This window comes from Camelus ferus, chromosome 11 (genome assembly GCF_009834535.1).
Source record: "Camelus ferus isolate YT-003-E chromosome 11, BCGSAC_Cfer_1.0, whole genome shotgun sequence".
NCBI lineage: Eukaryota > Metazoa > Chordata > Mammalia > Artiodactyla > Camelidae > Camelus > Camelus ferus.
The window spans coordinates 35,530,751-35,551,907 of NC_045706.1; the positions used below are offsets into that span (position 1 = coordinate 35,530,751).

At 41.4% G+C, this 21,157-nt stretch overlaps 1 protein-coding gene across 12 annotated transcripts in view; it reads left to right on the forward strand.

Annotated features, from left to right (window-relative positions):
• SGMS1 (sphingomyelin synthase 1) overlaps positions 1 to 21,157 on the forward strand; it is a 264,767-nt gene that overhangs the window by 172,262 nt on the left and 71,348 nt on the right. Inside the window, exon 1 of one of the 12 annotated variants that reach the window (XM_014556706.2) lies at positions 348 to 879. The exons of the other annotated variants lie outside the window; for them this stretch is intronic. The gene's annotated coding sequence lies outside the window, so the exon portion shown is untranslated. Of the gene's footprint in view, positions 1 to 347; positions 880 to 21,157 lie in introns of those variants that run through there. 12 annotated transcript variants of the gene reach the window in all.

Below are 21,157 nucleotides of genomic sequence, written 5' to 3' on the forward strand. Positions count from 1 at the left end.
AACTCAAGGGGACAAGACAGCATTGTTTGAGTGCCTACTCTGTGCCACGCACTGTACCAAATGCTTTGCTCGTATTATTACAAATAATCTGTCCAGGAAACTCTGTGGGATGGGCCTTTTATCCCCTTCATTGCAAATAATTAACCTGCCCGAGATCATAGTGTCAGAAGTTAGGTCCGAATCTGTTTTGATGCCAGATCCCATGCTCTTAACATCGGGGATCGCTGCCTAATTCAAGAACTTTTACTAAGTAATAGAAATTAACGTACATCCCACGTTCAAGTAACTATCATAACAAAGTTAATCTTTGTTTTGTAAGAGTTTTTTTAAAAAGCTATCCATCATTTTCTTGAAGTTGTTAAAGGCTTAAGTTTAAAAAAAAAAAAAAGGCTCTTAAGCCTGATATAAATCAAGAAAGGAAAGTTCCGCCTTAACCGACAGTGAACACTCTTATTGGTTAGGATCGCACGGGCTGACTCATTTCTTTTTTGCTGTGTTAGAGGGCCACACCCTGCATTCCAAAAAACCTCTACTGCCCGGCCACACCCGCGGCCTCGCTGCTGGAGCCGCTGGGGTTGGACTCGTTGGTCTTGCTCACAGCTGCCCCCCCACCCCCACCCCGGGAGAATCCTCCCGCCCGCCGGAGCGCAGGGCTGCCCAGCGCCGCGGTCCTTGCACGCCGGCCGGGCAGGCCGCGGGAGCAGGGCGGCCGGGGCCCGCGGAGGCGCACGCGCGCCCCACAGCCGGGCCGGGGGTCGGCGCGCCGCTGGCCGCCTTCGCCTCTCCGCCTGCGCCGGGGCAGGCAGCGCGCCGGATCCGCGTGCAAACTTGGCGCCCCAGGAAGTTTCCCCGAGACTTTGCCTCCAGGGAGGAGAGACCGTAAGTGTTGCTCCTCCTGGGATGCTGTGCTTCAATAAATCGCTCTCTGGGGGTGGCGTGGTAGCACTCACAAGACGTTGGGACTGGTTAAATGCCGGGAGAAAAACCCTTCTTGCATTGCAGAAAGCAGTCGGGACCACGGGCGTTGCCATTCCCTCCACTACAGCGAAGTAAAGGGATTCTAGTTTTTACCGGCCGCTTTGATGATAAAACATGCAACAGCTATTGACACCTGAGAACGCTCACAGGGTAGTTAATAAAACAGGGGGTGTATAGGTAGACTACATCCACAAATCTTCCAAATTTTGTGGGATGCTTTTGAGAGCCAAGGGTCCGGGGGTGGTTTCGGTTTGGGGTTATCACGCTTTTCTTATGGAGGTTTTTGAGGGAGTGGGGTTGTATTTACAGTTTGGTTACTCAGTTTCGGGGAAGTACTCGCTTTCTCAAACTCGCTTTCTCGCTTTCCATTCCCTCTACAAAAAAGGTCCTTCAGCCAACTCCTTTGGCTGGTTGGGAGCTAGCTGGTGAGTGAGATCTGCTCAGTGCCAGAAAGAAGCACATGCGCCCCGTGTTTGGAAATTGAGCGTGTTTACTCCATAGCTATGCTTTCTATTTATTGTGGCCAGGTAATTGCTCTTGTGGAATTTGTGGAAATAGATACACTAAGAAGAATGCATGGCACTTGCTTTCCCCCCTCCCCACCCTCTTCCTTTCCTACTTGTGTTTGCTGTGTGTAGTTGTGACTTAAAGTTGTACCACAACAGGAACCAGGAGACCTAAAGTCGATTCCCATTTCACTCCTAACCCTGTTGAGTTAATGGTCACTTTTAACTTTATGTAGAGACAGCCTCTTTTAAAAATCTGCTTTTAATTTTAAAAAATCTGTCTTTTATGTAAGAAATTAGTCAACCAGTGCATAGAGAGATTAGTAGGTCCAACTAAATTATTTTCTTGCTAGAGGGTGGGGAGGCAGGGGACAGGAGGAGCAGAATCCTGTGATTATTGCTGTTTACTAAGAATGTACGCAGCGCCGCAGGTATCACCACCAGAAACACCAACTGTACTGGAAAGGCAGACTGAAGACGCCCTGATAGCCTAAAGGACAACAGGAAAATGTAAACTGAATTATGAAGTTGCAAGTACGAATTATGAAAGTATGAATAACATTAAACATCCTTCATTTTTGACAATGTAGATGCTAATGCAAAATAGACAAGCTCTGTAACACAGAGAGTAGAGTTCTTTGGAGCTGACTTTATTTTAGCTCTGTAAGGGAAGCTTCTCCAGAAAATCACTTCTAAATGAAATAATTTAGCTAGTTTGTTAAAAATTTTAATTAGTTACACTTTGAACTCATAGAACCATTGCTTTCAATCTCATAGGCTAATTGTTAAACCCTTCTGTTACTTTTGAGTTTAACCGATTGGATGCCTTTGCCAGAGGCAATACCTTGGGATCCCATTTCTTTTGGGAAACAGCCTGGTATAATGACAGAAACGGCCTGAAATCTACTGGGGTGGTTAGAAAAGCCCCCTCAAGTGGTGAGAATGGGAAAATATTTTAACTCTCTACAATGTCTACAACCTAAAAGGGTAATTAAATTTGAGTTTTGATTTGAGTTTCACTTAACAGCCGAAACAGAGTCGAATATTTAAGTGGGATGCTTTGCACCCACTGCCTCACTTTAATTTTCACAATAATGCTGAGAGGTACAGGTATTATCATTTCTTTTTCAAGATGAAATGGCCTCAGCAAGGTTATATAATCTGTTCCAAATTTCACAGCTAGTTAACTAAGTTTACACTAGAAGGCAGCACTTAAGGATTGTAAGTTTTCCTATGTGGCTCCAGTTGCAACACTAACATAGTGCTGCCTGTTCTGTGTGAAGTAATCCAGAGGAGGTTCTTGGTTCAAAGCAGATTTTTAAGGGATTTTTAAAGCTCCTCAAGTGCCGCATTGCCAAAATTTCAAAGTTCAAGGAATAATGCATTACTTTGGAACCTTGTGGTTTTCAAATATTAACTAAGCAAGCCCTCCTCTTCACAAGCCTGGGGCTGCCCCATAGTTGCTAATTTAGGGGTGGGGGCACTTCCTCCTACCTTTTCTCCTAAAGCCCTTCCGGTTCTGGTTGTGCAGATTCTTCCTGCTCCTCACCAGGTACCACTCGGCCGTTCTCTGACTCACCCTCATGTGGCCGTGGATGTCCAGTGGTTGAATTCTCAGTGTGTTGCTGCACTCTGGCAGTATTTTATATGCTAGGTGAAATGACTAAATTTCTGCTAGCACTTAGAGTAGTATTGAACCTGTTTGTTAAGAATGGTGAGGTCATGAGAAGCACACGCTGGGAGTGCTAAAACTGTTCTTGTTGGATGAAGGTGGGGAAGTCTCAGCCTGCCTCACCAGGGACAGCCAGTTCTGTAAGAGTCCATCTGCTGGATCATCTGTGGGGATGCCACAGAATATAGAAGAATAATGCCACTTTCCTAGAAGACCATGAACTACAGTGTCTATTCCAGGACTGGGTGTGGCTCACATTCTCGTCATCTCTCTGACACAGGACACCCACCCACCTTTCCAAGCAAAGCAAGGATGCCTCGGCCTCCTCCTTAAACCTAATTCTCAGCCGTTCTAAGTACCTCGAGTCCTTGAGGATGTTGAAAGTACACGCCAGTGTGATGATAAACCATGTTGTGATAATCTTGAGATAGTTTTGGAGAGGAGGAAGTCTGCCAGACAACTTGATTTTTCAAAACTCGGGAGATGGTAAATTCTGGAAACTTTCAGAGCATATGTTTGTGTTTAGCAGAATAATAAATCACATTTTTGAAAAGATGGGCTGGGATCATTTCAAAAAAGTGGAGATGATCAGTATCTAGCATCACTCATCTCCAGCTGACCTCATTTCTTTTTGGATAGTTACTGAACAGATATATCAGGGTATGCCATAGGTAATGTCATGTCTGCTCTGGCAAAGCATTGAACAGAGTGCCCTGTGTTCATTACTCAAGATGGACAAATGTGTGTTGGACAGCAGTGTAGATAAGTTGGTTTGTGTCTTGTCATAACCAAAGAACAATCAGTAGAGTGACATCAGACTTGAACAAGGGGCCAGCAGTGTGCCTCGATAGGGCATTTGATACAGCTGGACCACGAAGCTCACAGGTTACTAGAGATGGAGAATTTAGAACCAAGGAGGTGATAACCCCACAGTTCTCTGAAACAGTGTAGTCAGTGATTAAGAACAGGGAGTTTGGAGTCTGACCTTCAGCAAGTTATTTGAGCACTCTGCGCTTCAGTCTCTTCATTCATAAAATGCAGATAATAATACTTCCCTCATGTGGCTGTTGAAGATGTTGAGGACCAAATTAGATTATTCATGATAACAGAGCCTGACTGTAAATTATATATGTTTTAGTCTTTTGTTGTTGCTACTGCTTTTTCTCCATGCGGTGATGTTGTGCACATTTCTGGGTTTGCGTTTGAATGTGTGTCCAGAATGGAGTAATGAGGTTTTGGCGAGGATCTAGAAACTATTTGAATAGTGGTTGAAGACACTGGGGATGTGTACCTCAGTATAAAAGCAGACAGTAATTGTGAAAGTGTACTGTAAAGTGAAGCGGAGGTGGCTCCATTCTGAATTCTGATACATTTCATCCAATCTGACAAGTGCTTTCTCTTCAGGAGCTGTAGCTTTGTGTAAGAGAAATCTCCACAAAGCTAGGATTTAATAGAGCTCTTTCCTGGCATCAGTAGAATCCTTAACTAGTGATGTGATCTTAGGCAGTTAATTTAGTTCCATCGCTTTCCATGAGGTGTGATTTACCTACCCTTCAGGGGACATTTGGCCATGTCAGGACATCATTTTGATGGACACAGCTGGGGTGGGGAGATGTGCTGCTGGTTTTTACTGGGTAGAGGCCAGGGATGCTGCCAACACCCTAGAACGCACAGGACAATCCCCGCAATGAAGAATTATCCTGTTCAGATGTCGATAGTGCTACAATTGAGAAACCCTGGCTCAATTCTTCAAGATACGTGTTTCTATTTGTGAAATCTGCACACTGATCTTTGCTTTAGAAATATCGCAGAGTAGCCTTAGGAGTATGTTTACAAAAGGGCCTTTGAGAGTTAATGTAACCTTGAAATCTGCAGATGCATACAGCATGTGTGTTTTACTAGCAGCAGCACAGTAAAATATCATTTGCTCCACTCTGTGGAGGAATGTATTACAGTGATTTGAGAGTCAGGGAAGCCGGTGCTTGAATCTCAGCCCTGCCACACAGCTCTGCTGTGTGATTTGGGGCAAGCTTCTTTATCTGTGAAACCAAATTCATATTTCCTTGAGTTTGGACCATGCTACACAATTTACATACATAGCTTGTACGTAGTAAGCATTTTTTTTTTTTTTTTAGTTATTTGGTTTGGATTTTTGGCAGGGGGTAGTGGGATTAAGTGGTATTTACTAAAATGTGAGATTTGGAAAGAGGATGAATAGAGAAATTGGATTTTAATGTTAAAAAGACAAAAACCAAAAAGGCTTCTTCAGAATTTAGGATAGGTAAATATCTTGGCAAGTGTTGCTTTGACCTTGTAGGTAGGGACCATAACACACATTAAGGTGAGAAGCGCTGATTAGATGCAGAGGACCAGTTGCGTGGATAACAGGAGTTATCTGCTTCATATGAATCTGGAACTAGCCCCGAATGTGATTTCTATGTTCGTGAATTGCTCCACTACAAAAACTTGTAATATTTGTTTTTATGCAGTGTGATTTGCTCTATTTTTTCATATTACTCTTGGTATTATAGTTTCCTGATATATTTTCCAGTGCCTTAAGATATAAGCAACATACCCAGCCACTGAATGTGCAGATATGTCCATTTTGCAGTCCTAGTGAGTTCCTGTCCCCTCCACTTGTGCTTCAGCTGTGGACCTAGGGTCTGGCCACCATACACCAGTCCCACTGTTTTCCTGCTGCTGTGGCAACGTGGAGCAGTGTGTACCATATCCATGAGATCAGTTTAAAGTTAATGTATTTTGACTTACGAGTGCGATTTTTTTTTGTGACAGGGCTTGGGTGGAAGGATCCCCAAGTGTGTCCAACCCACCTACTGTCTATCTGCTTTGTAGAGAAAGAACGTTGTAGCTCTGTTCATCTTCCAAGGAGGTAGCGGTAAGAGACCCAGCGATGGAAAGTTCCCTGACTTACAAAGAGGCTCTTGCTCAGGGTGGAGAATTGAAGTCAGCGATTTTTGTAAAGAGAGGCTACGCCCAAGTTTCTGTCTCACGGTCCTTAGTGCATTTGAACCAAATTGTTTAAACCTCACAAAAGACATGACTTGAGCCCTCAAATGGAGCAAGTGTTATTCCCCAGCAGCTTGCCTCTCTGTGGGCATCTGGAAAACTCTCCTCTCGGAGCAGTGGGGAGAATTCATGGCTGACTCTCACCACTAGAGCGATAACCCCAAGGTGAGGTACAGCAGCCACAGCCTAAGGGGCAAGTAGGATGGAATGCTTGGAGGTCAGAACACACTTTTGACAAATTATGACACAGACTAAGCCCTGTTAGTGCTTGGAGGCTTTCATTAAGCTAACCTTCAAGCTCACTTAACTCTTCTGATTGTGCGGAGATCAAAGGTGATGTTCCAGACTCTCACGGTCTCCAGCTGCCCCCAAGTTGCTGGGTGAGCAGTATTGGCAAAAATGCAGTGATTCTAACAGAGAATCCTGAACTGGTTACCCACTATTGGCATAGGTCTCTGGGGTCAGAAGGCGAGAGTTTGATATTCAAGCCAAGCTGAAAACCAAGTTAATAGTAAACAGAAGAGTTAATGGATAAATCACAATTTTAGACAGTGTCGGTGACCACAGTTCTTGAGACCTGATAGATGAGTTCTCCCTTTTGGTGTGTCCTTGTCACTTTGATTTCTCAGCTGTGAATGAGCTAGAAAATTCTGCAAGCTGTGGAAAGTGTTTGAGGGCTGATTATGGATTTGCAGGGGCTCCTGGGAAGCTACTTGCTGAAACTCTTCAGTGTTTGGTACCAAAAGCCAGTTCTAGACTTGTGCTGAGCCAACAGAGCTAAGGATAGATTTGTTTGGGTTTTGAAAGTGGAGTCTCACCAAAAAGCCCAAACACATTTTAGACACAGAAGGAACAGAGGGATTTAAGATGTCAAAGTAGAATGCAACAGGATACCCGTGTCTAAGGTCTGTTAGCTTGTATCTTTGGCATTTAATGATTTTTTAAAAATAAACTTCTTTCAATATAGGTTGTGGCTATAGTTTCCTTTTGTTTTGTTTTGTTTTGTTTAGTTTTGTTCTGTTTTGTTTTGTTTTGCTAAAGCAGACTGTCCCCCTTCCCTGAAATTCCTAAAGCCTTCATCTCCCCGTGGAGTCGTTGGCTTCCACCATAAGTGTGGTGTGTGTGTACCGTACTCCAGGGCCAACAGATAGATCCCTTCCTGTTTCTGACTTGGAAAAAAGGTCAGACTCCAAAAGAAACTATAAAACACTTCCGTAATGAATGGATCACAGCAGAGGTAGACAAAGTAAGTTAAGAGATTAAAATGGCTTCTAGGGCAGAATTATAATTTAGTTAAAGGTACTGACATGTTTTTCTGAAGGTCCCCTGCCCCTCGTGTAGCATGGACAGGATCTTATCCTTATGACGGGGCCATGTGTAGGCTTTGGAAATCAAACTGTGAGGTTCCAAATCTGAGTTAGATTGTGGTCTGGCCCTAGTCACTGAACACTGCTGAGCCTACCTTAACCTCACAATGTACTGTCAGGACACACACAAGCCACAAAACACAAAACGATTCTGTTCCACGGCCACGGTGCGTCCTTCTGATGGTAATTTGGATTCCTCATGAGTAATGGTCTTGGGAGACACATGATCAGCTGATACCAGCACCCAGTGTCCAATCTACATGATGGTTTATATTTCTTACAACGATGTATTTACTTGGCATTTTACTTTAATGTCACTGAGTGTGGTTAGCCTGAACCCTCACCATATTTATGAGTTGCAAGGTTAAAGGGCCAGCCTTGGACGGTGGCGAGTCCACCGGGATGTGGTACTCTGCGGGGACTAGCTGGCTTCCCCAGTGTTGCTTGTCTGCCTCGTGAATGCCCTTTTCTGTGTGACTGGCAACATGAGAGTGTGGTGACCATTATAATGCTAGTATCTTTTTTGCTTTTTAGAGAGCGTTGAGAAGAAAAATGAGTGGAACGGAGTGCTTGTTCATGCTGGGAATGTGGTGTTCTGAGTGACTCATGCAAACATGAGTAAAGGAGCCTAGAGTGCATTGTTATAGTTACGATTACAATGTAAACTAACTAATTTCTACTTTGCTAGTTAGCATATTCTATAATTCCCAAGGAAATTGCACAAATCACTAAGCAACTGCAGAAGTCCCGAATCAAAGCAGTTCATAGCCAAAATTTCACAGGAGAATTTTTCAGTGTGGTTTTATATTGCTTAGAGTCTTGTAGATTTATGAAGTATACTTATATTTGATTCTCAGGATAACATGCCCAAGTCTTTGGGCATTTTAATTCCAAAAGCTGTGGTACTTTTAAAGTCTGTTCATGTAAAACTGTCCTTTTAATACTTTTATATTCCCACTGATATACTGAAAAGTTTCCTGCAGTTAAGCACTATTGATAGTAAGTGATTTTGTACTGTTGAGCAATTGTTTGATATTTATCAGTCTGGTGGCCTAGGAGAGTCACTTTGTTAAATCTTTAGCATTCACTTCTGGGAGCAAAATTCTCAGGCGAATCGGGAGCCTGATGTCATTGACTTTGATTATGTCCATGTAAAAGTCAGAGGTGTGAAAGTAAATGTTTCTAACCCAGAAGCTAATCATCACCAGTCTAGATTAAAGGGAATGTCTTCCACAGTTTCAGCAGAGCCAGGACAGATGGAAGTATGACATGTGAAAACGACACATCACAGCAAGACGCTAGGGCAGTCCTGTAGGACAGAGTAAGGAGTGGACTGGGACAGGACGGCAGGGAGCAAGCAGGCGGTTATTCCCACTGGGCTGAAGAATCGGTAGTACGAAGCAAGAATTCTAATGTCACCTCTCTCCACAGAGGGCTCCTCCTTTTACTGGGTCTGAACTCAGATCCTATAGAGGTAGCTATACCTCTTCTCAACAACTAGCATTTATGCCAAACCTCTTCGTTCTCAAGCTACTGTTGTGTTCGAGGAAGTTTCATTCTCTGAATGAAAATTTGTTACCTGGGTTATCTGAATAAATTGCGTGTTTGTGTGGTGGGGATCAGGTAGGCTGGGGGTTGTTATATTTGTAAACTGTGAACAGAATGAACAGAAGGGCTGATAGTTCCACAGTGCCTCTCTATCCCCACTCATTCCCCACCAAACCCCACAGAAACACCCGCCGCAGGAGTCCTTCCCCACAATAGAGATGGTCACATGCTAGACCTCTGCTGTCCCGTATTGGAGTCACTAGCCACTGGCAGATATTTAAGTTAATTAAAATTTAATTAAACATTCTATTTCTTATTCATGCTAATAACTACATCCAAGTGTTCAATAGCTGCATGTATCTGGTGGCTATCGTGTTGGGCAGAGGAGATATGGAACATTTCCATCTTCTCATTCCAGGAAGATGATTCCAGGAAGAAGCCTTAAAGACATGTGTATTAGGCATTAGCTCCATTCTCAAGGAATTCCTCTATGAACCAAAACATTTCTAGGGTTTAACAAAGTTGGCTGTGTTAGGCCAAATGAGGATATATTATTGAATATTTTAGTTTTCCTCAGGTTTCAACTTTGAATTCTAGTGGAGCATGACTGCTTTGGAGAGTAGCCAAAGTAAATTATCAGCACGTTATAGTAGAACTGGTTAGTCAGGGCCTCAGTACGATAAAAGAAACCACTTTTATTGACAACGGAGTGAATCTAGTGAAGTTACTTCCACAGGTGATGGACAGCAAGGAGCCCAACAGGGCTGCGTGAAGAAACCTAGAGTTCAGAGCCAGCAGAAAGTCATGACTAGCCTCAGGCTGGAGGGACTAATGGGAGGCTGTTGCCAGAGCTCAGGGGCAGATAAGAGCCAATGCCACAAAGATACCAGGGGAAAGGAAGGTGAGAAGTGCTCCTGCCTCCCATTGGTTGGATCCAGCAGGTGGTTCCCTGTGATAAGGCAGAGCACCGTCAGAGAAGGGGGATGGATCTGGGGGCCAGCAGGCCCAGGACTGACACTGCTGGTATCTGTTGAGCTGAGCCCCTAAGGTGAACGCTTAACGTCTCCCCTCCTTCAGGCGGCGGAATCATGCCTTCTTTGTATATTGCTTAGCAAGTTGCCTTTGGTGTTTCTCTCTTGAGATAGACTATGAACTCCTTCGGGTCAAGGATGGTGTTACATGCATCTGGGTATTCCTAGTCCCTGGCACATAAGTGGGTGCATTTTAAGATTTCTAATGGATTGGTTAAAAACTTAATAAAGTGCATTGTTTGGAAGGTTTTTTTTTTTTTAACAGAAAACTTAAGGTTTGTTTTTTGTTTTTTTTTAAGAATTTGTTTGCAGCCACTAAATTAAAAAGATAGAAGCTAGTAGCCTTTCCAAGTGGGCAGGAAAGGTGAGGAACCTAGGAATATAGTATCCTGAGTAGGATGAGTGGGAGATGGGAGGGCCTAGAGATAGGGGACCAGGGTAGCAGTCCTCTGGAAGAGTTCATTAGGGTCTGATGCGTAAAAGTCTGGACTAGCCCAGTTACCGTGAGTGCTGTCTTCCCAGAGTCCCTGTGGTTTGTAATTTTGGCTAGAACTAGGAAAAAGTGGAAGCCTCTAAAAAGGAACATCTACTAGCAACTAAAAATACTATACCTGAACTGTATTTTTTTTTTTAGGGGGTGGTAATTACATTTATTTATTTATTTTTAGAGGAGGTCCTACCTCCTGCATGCTAAGCATCCACTCTACCACTTGAGGTATACCCTCTGCCACTCTCAATATTTCTTAAATTTCCTGTAATCTCATAAGAGATTTTAAATTCAGTTTAATTTTTCCTGTTTTCTACACTGAGTCCTCTACTATCCTGATTCACATAATGATTTATGATAAATTTGTAAATTTGCACCGAACATAAAGTAATAAGCATTTGATAAATGTATGTTCACCAAGTGAATGAGCATATGATTAGGAATCATAATTTAAAGCCCTCAGCTATTTTTCATAACAGGAAATCATTGCAGAGATCTCTAATCTAAACTGATATATCTCATTAGCTGTATTATGTCCTATAGCAGTATTCATCTCCTTTGAGCTGCTGATAAAGTTAGGCTTTATCTCTTTCCTGCATGATTGCTGCATAAGGTAGGTATTATTCCCAGCCATGAATAAACTTGCTGCTGCTTCCATTGTAATGGCCAGACATCCAAAGAAGAGGATGAGCTGATCTCTGCGCTACAGGGGCTCAAGACCTAGAACATGGGTCCATTTTAGTGGAACTAATCCTGTCTTTGGTGGTGGGGGGGCTCTGCCAGGACCCTTAGGGTGAGCAGGGCTTCCTGGGGAATGGGAGTGGGGCCCACGTGAGGCATTCTAGGCTAGGCTCAGAGCCCCTGTGAAGACTTGGAGCCCTGAAACAGCTTGGCACATTTGGGTTCCTTGAGTCACTGAGGGGGACCAGAATGTGGAGGCAGGAAGAGTGGTCTCCTGTGGGAGTATGGTGGTGTTGGGGGCAGGGGGAGGTTTAAATAGTATTACCCAATTTTGTTTTTAAGCCAAGAAACTTTGATGGCAAGGAAGTTTTTATATCTCCCTGGATTGTAATAACCCACATGACTCTTTATGAAGGCCAGGGTGTAGGCAGTGACAGTGGTTACAGGAAGGAGGGGACATACTCCACTTAGGAGAATTCTGTGGCACCAGTGGGATTTGGTGTGAGAAGGGGCAGGTTTCTTTCACTTGTGTAGTGTGCCGTGGGGCTGGTGGCAGGAATGCCGGTAGGTGAGGGGAGTGTATCAGTCAGTGCAGTCTGGGAGCAGAAACCATGCAGTAGTTTGAATAGGGACAACAGTTTAATATTAAGAATTATTAGCTATGAAGGGGTTGGAGGCAGTGATGGATTGGCTAATAAGAAGTAAACAGAACCCTAGAATGTAGAAATAATAGATAATAGGGAGCAACCACTGCCCCTTGGGCCCTAAGGAATAAGCCACACCTATACCTGCTCCATACCTTGTTGGAGAGAACACTGCTGCCTGTGGTTCTCTGACGGCAGAGAAGTTGCTACAGTGCCAGGCTGGTGGAACTTGGTGAAAGTCCACCATCCATCCTTGGGGGTGCCAGGGAAAGCTGTTCATAGGGAGATGTAAACTAGAGACACTCCACTGAAAACCGTTAGGAGATGGGTGCTGGAGGAGCTGCACTTGCCACAGGAGCCTGCCGAGGGAGCGCGCCGGGACCGGGAGGCACAGCACCTTCCCCCAGCAGGGTCTTTCTGGCATCTTCTGCTGGCAGTGTTTAACAGCATCACACAAGCTAGCAAAGTGAAAAAATATTTTAGGGGCCCAGATCCATTTTTGCAGATCAGGCAGTAAAGGGTGAACTTGTGGCTGACGGGCAGTTTATTGATACATGGCCCAAGGAGGAGAAAGCCCTTCCTTTTCTCAGAACTTTCATTTTCCTTTCATTTAACCAGGCAGTTGCACATGATGTATATATTTTGGGGTGACTTTTATTTTTTCCCCGGTAGTACTTCATCATTTTCCTCAGACTTTGATCACTTTATGGTTAATTACCTGTGTTACATATAGCGACTCATCACTCAGGGACTGTTGACGATTAAGTTTCTTTAATTTTCTTTTTTATTGTTTGCCTCTTAAACCTTGGATAAATGCATAGATAATCAGAAACTGGTGCCTCATCTATGAAATGCCATCCAGTCAGATGGCACTTTAGGCTTTTTGTTTAATGCCTGTGAAGATATTTGGTATAACCTAGAATTATAATTGCATGTGAAGTAACTCAGTTTGAGATTTATCTCTTAGGGTTTATAAATATTTGCCAAAGGATTTCACGATATAGTATAACGTTATGGTTTTGTCTGCGGTGGGTTTTTTATTTAGTTTGCTAGTGCGTTTCTTTACTGCTTCTTTGTGAATTTGGAAGGATAGTCCTTGCAGGAGAGCTTTTTAAAGATTTTCCCTCCAGGTTGTTTTTCTGCATTCCACAGCTTTGAACTGGTGGATTTCATAGCAAATTCTTGCTCCCTAACACCATGCAATGCATAATTTATTATTTTGTTTAAAGCACTAGAAAAGGATAAAATACTCAGTCTTGACCTTGAGCCCAGGTTGATACTTGATCTGTCTGTGTTGCCTTCTTTTCCTGTACTTCATTTCTTATTTTGTTGTGTTTCTTCCTCGCTCAGGATGCTACTAAAAACCTTTAAATCCTTATATGTATTTTGGGAGGTTCAGCTATTTTAAAGGCTTATAGATGCACTAAATTTTTTTAAATGGGATTTTTGTTGAAAAACAGTATAAAAGTAGAGAAGATAATTGCCCATAATCTTATATTCAGGTAACCCATGATGACACTGAAATAAATAAAAAAGTGTGCGTACGTGGTTAAAATACAAATGGTACCAAAAGGTACAAAAAAAGAGAAGCCTCCCCTCAGTTGTAACTATTAATTATGTTTCTTGTGATTTCTTCCAGGAAAAAAGTGTTTTGGGCATATATGTGCATGTGTCTGGCTCTCTACTTTTTGCATTTTTTAATAAAGGGATTCAATTATACATATTTTCTATAGCCTTTTGGGGGTGCTTTTTCTGTTGTATTTTAAGAGCTCTTTCCCATCAACACACACACGTCTTCCGTATACACCTTAATGTGATATGTGCAAGGTTTCATTCTTTCATCCACATTATGGATGTGCAATAATTGCTTTCACCTTTGCCTTGCTTCTGGCTATTTTTAGTAATTGCCAGGTATTTGGGGGAGACGGGTGGTGATTAGCCTTTGGAGTTCATTGTAGTTTGCTTTTTTGTAGATAAACCTCTTGCTGATATACATTCCTAACAGTGAGATTGCTAGGTGAGAGGATAAGTGCTTTTTTAACTTAGGTAAACATTACCAAATTGTACTCTAGAAAGGCTCCACGGACTGGTTTTCTTTTACAGTTGTATCTTTCCCATGCCCCCACCAGCACTATAAATCGCCAGGCTTTAACAGTTTTGCCAATCTGATAAGTTGAAAGTGTTATCTCTTTGTTTTCACTTGTTTATCTTTAATTATAGGTTTTAAATTATCTTTTATTACAGGTTTTTAATTATCTTTTATTACAAGTATCTTTTCATAGGGTCATTGGCTATTTGAATTTCTTTTTGTAAATTGTCTGTTCCTATGTTTCTACTGTCTTCTTCCTCTCCCCCTCCTTTCTTTTTCCTCATTTTCTTCTCTCTAGGAGTCTTTGTCTGTATCATATTGACTTACCTGAGATTATTTTAAATTAGAGAAATGAGTCCTTTTTCATATGTATTGCAACTGTTTTTCCTCATGTTATATCCTATCTTTTGATGTTCATTAAAAAACATTGTTTTTATTTTTGTGTAGGAATAAAAAAATGTTCTTTATAAAAAGAAATGAAAGAAGGCTGGGGGTTGAGAAAAGTTGGCCATACTTTCTGCTGTTTTTAAAGCCCAACAGTTGTAGTTTGGGGCAGAAGTTTATTTCCATGGATCCTAGGGTGTCCCACAGCCCTGGAGACCCAATACCATCTTATTTACACCAAGACTACTCTGAAGGAGTAATAGACGTTGGTGTCCTTCTTCTCTGAATTTGCCTAAGTGCTTAGTAACTTACTGGGCCTCTTAAGAGCAGGTGAGCTTATGAATAACTGTATCTATAAATGCCAGAAGTTAGCCACTTGGTGAGATCATTCCTGGTAGCCAAGTTATAGGAAATGCTCCCTTCTGTATCCCAGCACGCGGATCATTACCCGAGATGAAACACTGTGTTTAGTAGATGAAGACCAGGAAGAGTGAGAAGTCCTAGAAGGAAGAGAGCAGGAACAGTGAGCTTGGGTAAAGGGTTCTCTTTAGAACGCTTCAGTCAACTAGATGTGTGCATGCCTGACATGTAGATACCCCCGGAGGCCAGAACACTTCATTTCCTGTCGTCATAACCCCTGTTCAGTTAGCTTCTGGACATAGTGTATCATTTATCTCATGATAAATTTTATAGAATATTGAATGTGGAAACAGTGCACTGGTGCCAAGTGTTTGGTCGAACATCTTCTCTGTTTCACGTCATTACCTGTCCAGACTGGCCGGTGAGAGATAATCATATCTGTTCTCTTGTGAGTATCATCTTATAGTTACTAAGCAGTACTTTTTAAACTCCATTTAAAATAATGACTCAATTGAGAGTGGATTTCTCTCCAAATTTCTTCAAGGAGGAAACTTCTCCTTTGAACGTGTAAAATGTAAGATTCTGGTTTACAAAAATTAAATGTATAAAAAGCTTGTTACATACACTGTAAATTATGACTCAGCCTAAATCCAAAGAAAATATTTGGCTAGTTCATTTAATTAAATATCTCCGGAGAAGATTTCAAGGATTTCCTGACAATTCATATAATCCATATTTATATACTCACTCTTACATATGAAAAGCCTTTTAATGGTATCATATAAGGGGCAGTATTATGCTACAGTATTTTCTTGGTTTGACCTACAGTGTTGCTCCCTGAAAATATCAATAAATCTTAATTTCCAGTCGGCTCTTGGCCTCTTTTCTATACCATATGACCTGAGATGAGATGTCTAATGACTTTGTGTACTTGTCATAGTTTTATGAAGGCAGTTGATTTTGTTAAGTTGAATTTGGTAAAATAAGAGCCTACAATAGGAAGATGGATTTATTTTTGAGAAAGCTAATACTAAGCTTTGACTTCTGTTGCTATTCAGTGACACTTAGTGCAAAAATAATTGGACATCATAACATTAGGGAACCAGCCATTGTTGTTTTGGATGATCAGGGCACTTACTAAGCCTTCATTTCAATGCAGACTGATGAAATAATTGATGATGTCATTAATTAGTGTTGACCAGACACATTTTTTTTTTTTTGTAGCTTGGTAGTTTTCATTTCTCAGCAGGATATCAAATGAAAGATAAATGGAGGTTTAAAAATGCCTAACTCTGTCAAAGGAAACTCACAAGTGATTTCTTGGGCACAACAGCTTTGTGCCACTTCAGTCTACCTTACATCCTTATCTATAGCTTATAAATCAAGTTGACTAAATAAGGTCGAGAGAAATTCATTTGTGAATTTGTCTGTGACGTTTCATACAGGAGGATAAATGAATAAGACAAATGGAATCTACTTTGAAAAATGAGTTTCTCAAAGCAGGAGTGTCTGTGATTTGTTGCAGTCAGCGAGGGCGGGTCTGTGGGTGAGACCTTCGTGCCTTGCTGAAAACCAGCTGACCTTGGAGAAACAAAGCAAATGAAAAATAAGACGTTAATATCAACTGTGACCATTGGAAAAAAAAAAAAACTTCAAGGGAATTTTAGGAGCTTTTGTGGGGTATTTTTGGTTAGGTCGTGTAAATTTTTGGTAGTGTGTAGATTTTTTTTGGAGAAATGCTTTGCAGTTGAAATGAGAAATGCGAACCACTTAAAAATGAAACTAGTGGGATTTCCAGTGAGTGGAAAGCAGAGGCTTTGGAAATGGAAGTTTCTGCATTTGATTCTCATGCTGCCGCTCATGGTTATACCCAGGTAAGGAATACACTCTCTCTGAGCCCCAGTCCTCAAAGAGTTTTGAGAGAAATAGATGAATTTGGTGGATAGTAATCACTCAACAAATGTAAGCATCCTTCCTTTAATAAAGAGCTTCTGGTATTGTGCAGACTGAGTGGGTGGCCATTGGAGAAGCTGTCAGGGACTGCTGAAGTTCAAAGTGCCTCTTACAGCGTACGTTATGGGAAATGGGGCTCATTTAGAACTTACTCTTTTTTCAGGAAGGCAGAGATTTGCTCTGTGTTTTTAGAATGTGACAATCAATTATTTTTCCCATTGCTGGCTCAAATGTCAGATAATTGACCCTGGTTTATGTTGTACGTCTCAAGATGAGGCCTCAAGTCCCACTGAGGTCAATTATAGGCGTAAGTATTTATGTTGGAGTGTCTGTGTTTCAGGAGTCCTTTGCCGATGGTTTGGTCAGACGCGCTAATTACCGCCACCTTGAGATCGTGCAGTTGCCTTGGCGGCGGCCACATTGCACAGGTCACAACACATTGAGCCAAGACACTTGGGAGTTTCCTGCCCAGGTACCCTCTGGCCTCGGCGTGGCCCACAGGGAGGTTGGTTTCATCATTGTTGGTCTTAAGACAGGCTCTGACAACTGTCCAGACTTCGCCCATGCCTGATGCATCCTGCTCACATACTAATATTGAACATACTTGTAATGGAACAAAAAGTCAGTGCCTGTGGTTTTTATACGTTTCTTTTTTTCCCACCAAAGTTGTTTCTGTTCAGGTTTTTTTTTTCCTTACTAGTAATGTGTTGGTATACATGCTGATGAGTGCTAATGGAGAATACTTACTCTGTACTAGACTCTGTTCTAACTGCCATGTGTCTGTGATGTACTTAGTCCTCACAAGAGATGGTACAGATGCTGTTAATATCTTTAGTTTACAGAGGCAGAAAGCTGCAGCATGGAGTGGTTGACTAATTTCCTCAAGATCTCATAGCAAGTAAATAAAAGAGCCACAATTTAAATCTGAGTCATCTCGTGACTACTACTACACCAACCTTCCTCCCTAATAAGAAAATTAAGACAGTTTAAAAGAACATTAAAAAAAAAACCCATATAAATCCCATCTATCCAGTGACAACCACTCTCAGCACTTTGATGCACATACTTCTAAATCTCGTCCTTGAACTTTGCTGGAAAATCCCCTCTCTCTCCATTTCTGCTTCCAAGGGCTAATTAAGCATTGTGAACAATTTGGTGTTTATCTTCCCAAATATACAAGCAAACACGTGCATATGCACAGATAACCCGCACACATTTCTTAATGTCCTTCCAAATGCATTGTCCTGCTAAGCACTTTTTCACTCATTACATTCTGGACACATTTCTGTATGTGTCATGTATAATCTGACACAATTTTTTAATTGATTATTTCGTGTGGACAGTACTACTTTCAGAGGATGACTGTTCCAGAATTTCTTCTAGTGTACCACTTTTATTGATGGACATTTATATTGTGGTCCCATTTTCCTTACGTCATTTACAATAGCTGTATGTATTTTATTGTATGAAAGTACTGTAACTAATACTCTCTTATGAGATTCAGGTTATTAGAAGGTACCAGGATGAACATTCTCAAAAATGAGGATTTGAGTGCATCCTTAGTTAGTTACTTCCCAGCACCAACTTTACTGAGGCATATGTTACATACAGTCAGATTCACCTCTTTTAAATGTACAATTGAGAGATTTTAAATAAATATACAGAGTTATGCAACCAGCATCATAAACCAGTCATAGAACATTGTCATCAGTCCAGTAAGATCCCTCTTGCCCCTTTATAGTTGTAAATTCCTATTCTCATCCCCAGCTCCAGGCAACCACTATTCCACTTTCAGTCTCTGTAGATTGGCCTTTTCTGGACATTTCATATAATCTGTCACTTTTAAAATTTTAACATCCACGAGTAGTATTTCTTCTCTTATTCCTTTGAATAATATGACCCATATAAAACTCCTGGCTAGAATTGTTCATTATGTTAGGGCTTTGTACTATCCTGAATAATAATAAAATAATAATAATTATTATTCTACATATTTGTTCTTCTATTCCAGAGAGACAAACTATCTCTATGATTGTAAGGCTTCCCCAGTAATACATGTCGTTATCAAAGGAGAACTGTTGGATTGTTTTCAATTTGTTTCGTTAATTTTTTCAAGTGGTAACTTGATAGTAACTGGGATTCTTGGCTCAGTTTGATTGAGAATATGTGCTGGGTTTCCCAGAAGGCATGCTACCAAGACAGAGCAAAAACCTAGCAGAACCTTAAGAAGTGATACCAAAAAGTTCTCAATTGTGAAAATTCCAAACTTGTTTTAGGAGCTAAGTGTGACCTTCAAATTGCTTTGAAAAGGTGTGTGTGTGTACCCATTTGGACTGAACAACTCTGTAGTATTAAAATAATTAAAAATTTTGAAAGTTAAAGTTGCTATTTTATTGCTTTTATAAATTATTTTGAATTACATGTTGATAATTTAAAAATTTAGTATAATTTCATTTCAGTATTTAATATTTCAATCTCTGTTAGTTCCTGCATGTATTTTAGATGCCTACTCCCTGCATTTGTAGAGCTGTGAAGAATCTGATTCTTTTTATATCATCTGTTTCGGGGTTTCTGTTTGAAGTGCAAACAGGTTTATTTTTAATTGTTATTTCAAGTGAGTAATTACTATGTCCCAACGACCTTTGTTTTTAAGAAGCTCAGAGAGAGTAGAGAAATAACCAAGAAGCCTGCCCCTTTTATGAGAAAAAACATCCAGTATGATATTAACTATATTCTAAAATATCTGTTAGCACAGCAGAGCACAAAGTCTAGGCATAGAATTATTCCTGTGTATATTCTTTTGCAATCTATCCAGGACATAGCAGAGGTCTTCCCAAGTCATGTACTGAACAGAAGTGAAGTGATTGGGCGTCATGGTTCTCAGATGCCCCTCCACATCTCAAGGCAGATTCCATCACCAGCATCCCTTCGTAGGCTCCATCTCTCATTTGTTTTCAGTGACTTCTTTATGAGTCAGTGATTACCACCTGAGGAGAAGGAACGCTTTTCTTTAAAGAAAATACTAGGTTGATCTCGAATACCTTTGAAACCTGAATGGTTGCTTAGGTAACAGCTGTTAGATTTTATCTTCTTTGGCAAATGGGCAAGGCAGCTTTCGCGACTTGTGTTTGACTTCTAAAGGGAAAACCAAAGCAATGGAGAGTAGTCATTGCTTACCTGGAAAAGATAACTCATGTGCACAGAGGCAAAGGGAGATAGACATCTAAATAAACCCAGACACTCTGTTCTTCGGAACTGTGAGAAACTGATTTTCTCTTTCATAGAAAGGAAGTGAGATGTGATCAGATGTGCAGTTGGGATGTTGTTAAACATAAACCAGCTGTCTCCTTCTCCCTCTTCTCCTTCGGTTCAATATCATGGCTGTCCCCTTTCAGATGAGGCCACCCGTGCTTAATCTTTCCTGTGCTCTTCAACATCTCCATCTTGCTTTATCGTGGATGTGTATGATTCACGATTCAAGATCCTTCTCTTGAATTGGCCAGTGTATAAACAGACACTTCCCATGACCATGTATCCTGCCTGCTACTCACAGGAATGCCCTACTCTGAGTGAGCGCTCATCTCAGTGTGCAGGGAACCACTTCCTCAAGGGTGGTAGTCTGGTTTGCAGAGATGAACAACTTGGATCTCTAAATCTAGCTACCACATCAGAGATCTTAGATGATCCGATTCCCTGCAAGGGAATGGGTTTGGAGTATGGATGTAAAGAAAATAAACTGTTTTTTGCTTTTTATCTTACAGTCCATGAATTTTGAGTAAATTCAATCAAATAAATCACCCAACTGATGTTCACGTTTTGAATGCCCCATCTTTCACAAGAGTGTGCTGAGGGGTGGAGGACAGACTTATCTTGGAAATGAATTACCTAGTCCTGTACAGCTTTCTTCATAACAGAGCCCCTGAGCCCCACATTGAGGTGTGGGGACCCAGCTACTTTAAAGAGAATCTTTGGGTTCTTAGACTGGGGGAGAGGAGATGTGAAAAATAATGCCACTTTGGGGATTTGCTTGGTGGTGGGGTTAGATGTGAGAAGGTAGACAACTAAAAACAGCCATGATTGACTGAGAATCCACTGTGTGCCTGGACTGTGCTGGGTGCCTTGCAACTCTTTATTTCATTTAATCCTATGAAGCAGGTGGCTTATCCTTATTTTTATATCGAGGGAAACTGGCTTGAAAAGGTTAACTTTCTGGAAGTCAAAAGTCGTGGATGGAGTTTGTCTAGTTTATTCTATTTGGAACTCATTTGCCTTTAGACTAACTTGTTTCTTGCTATCTCTGCTTCAAAATACTCCCCCCACCTTCTGCAGTCCTGTGGGGTTTTTTTTTTTTGTTTTTGTTTTTTGTTTTGCTGCTTTTTTGTATACTCTTAAACTGTTACCACTTACGAGGAACTTCTGCAGTGCAAGCA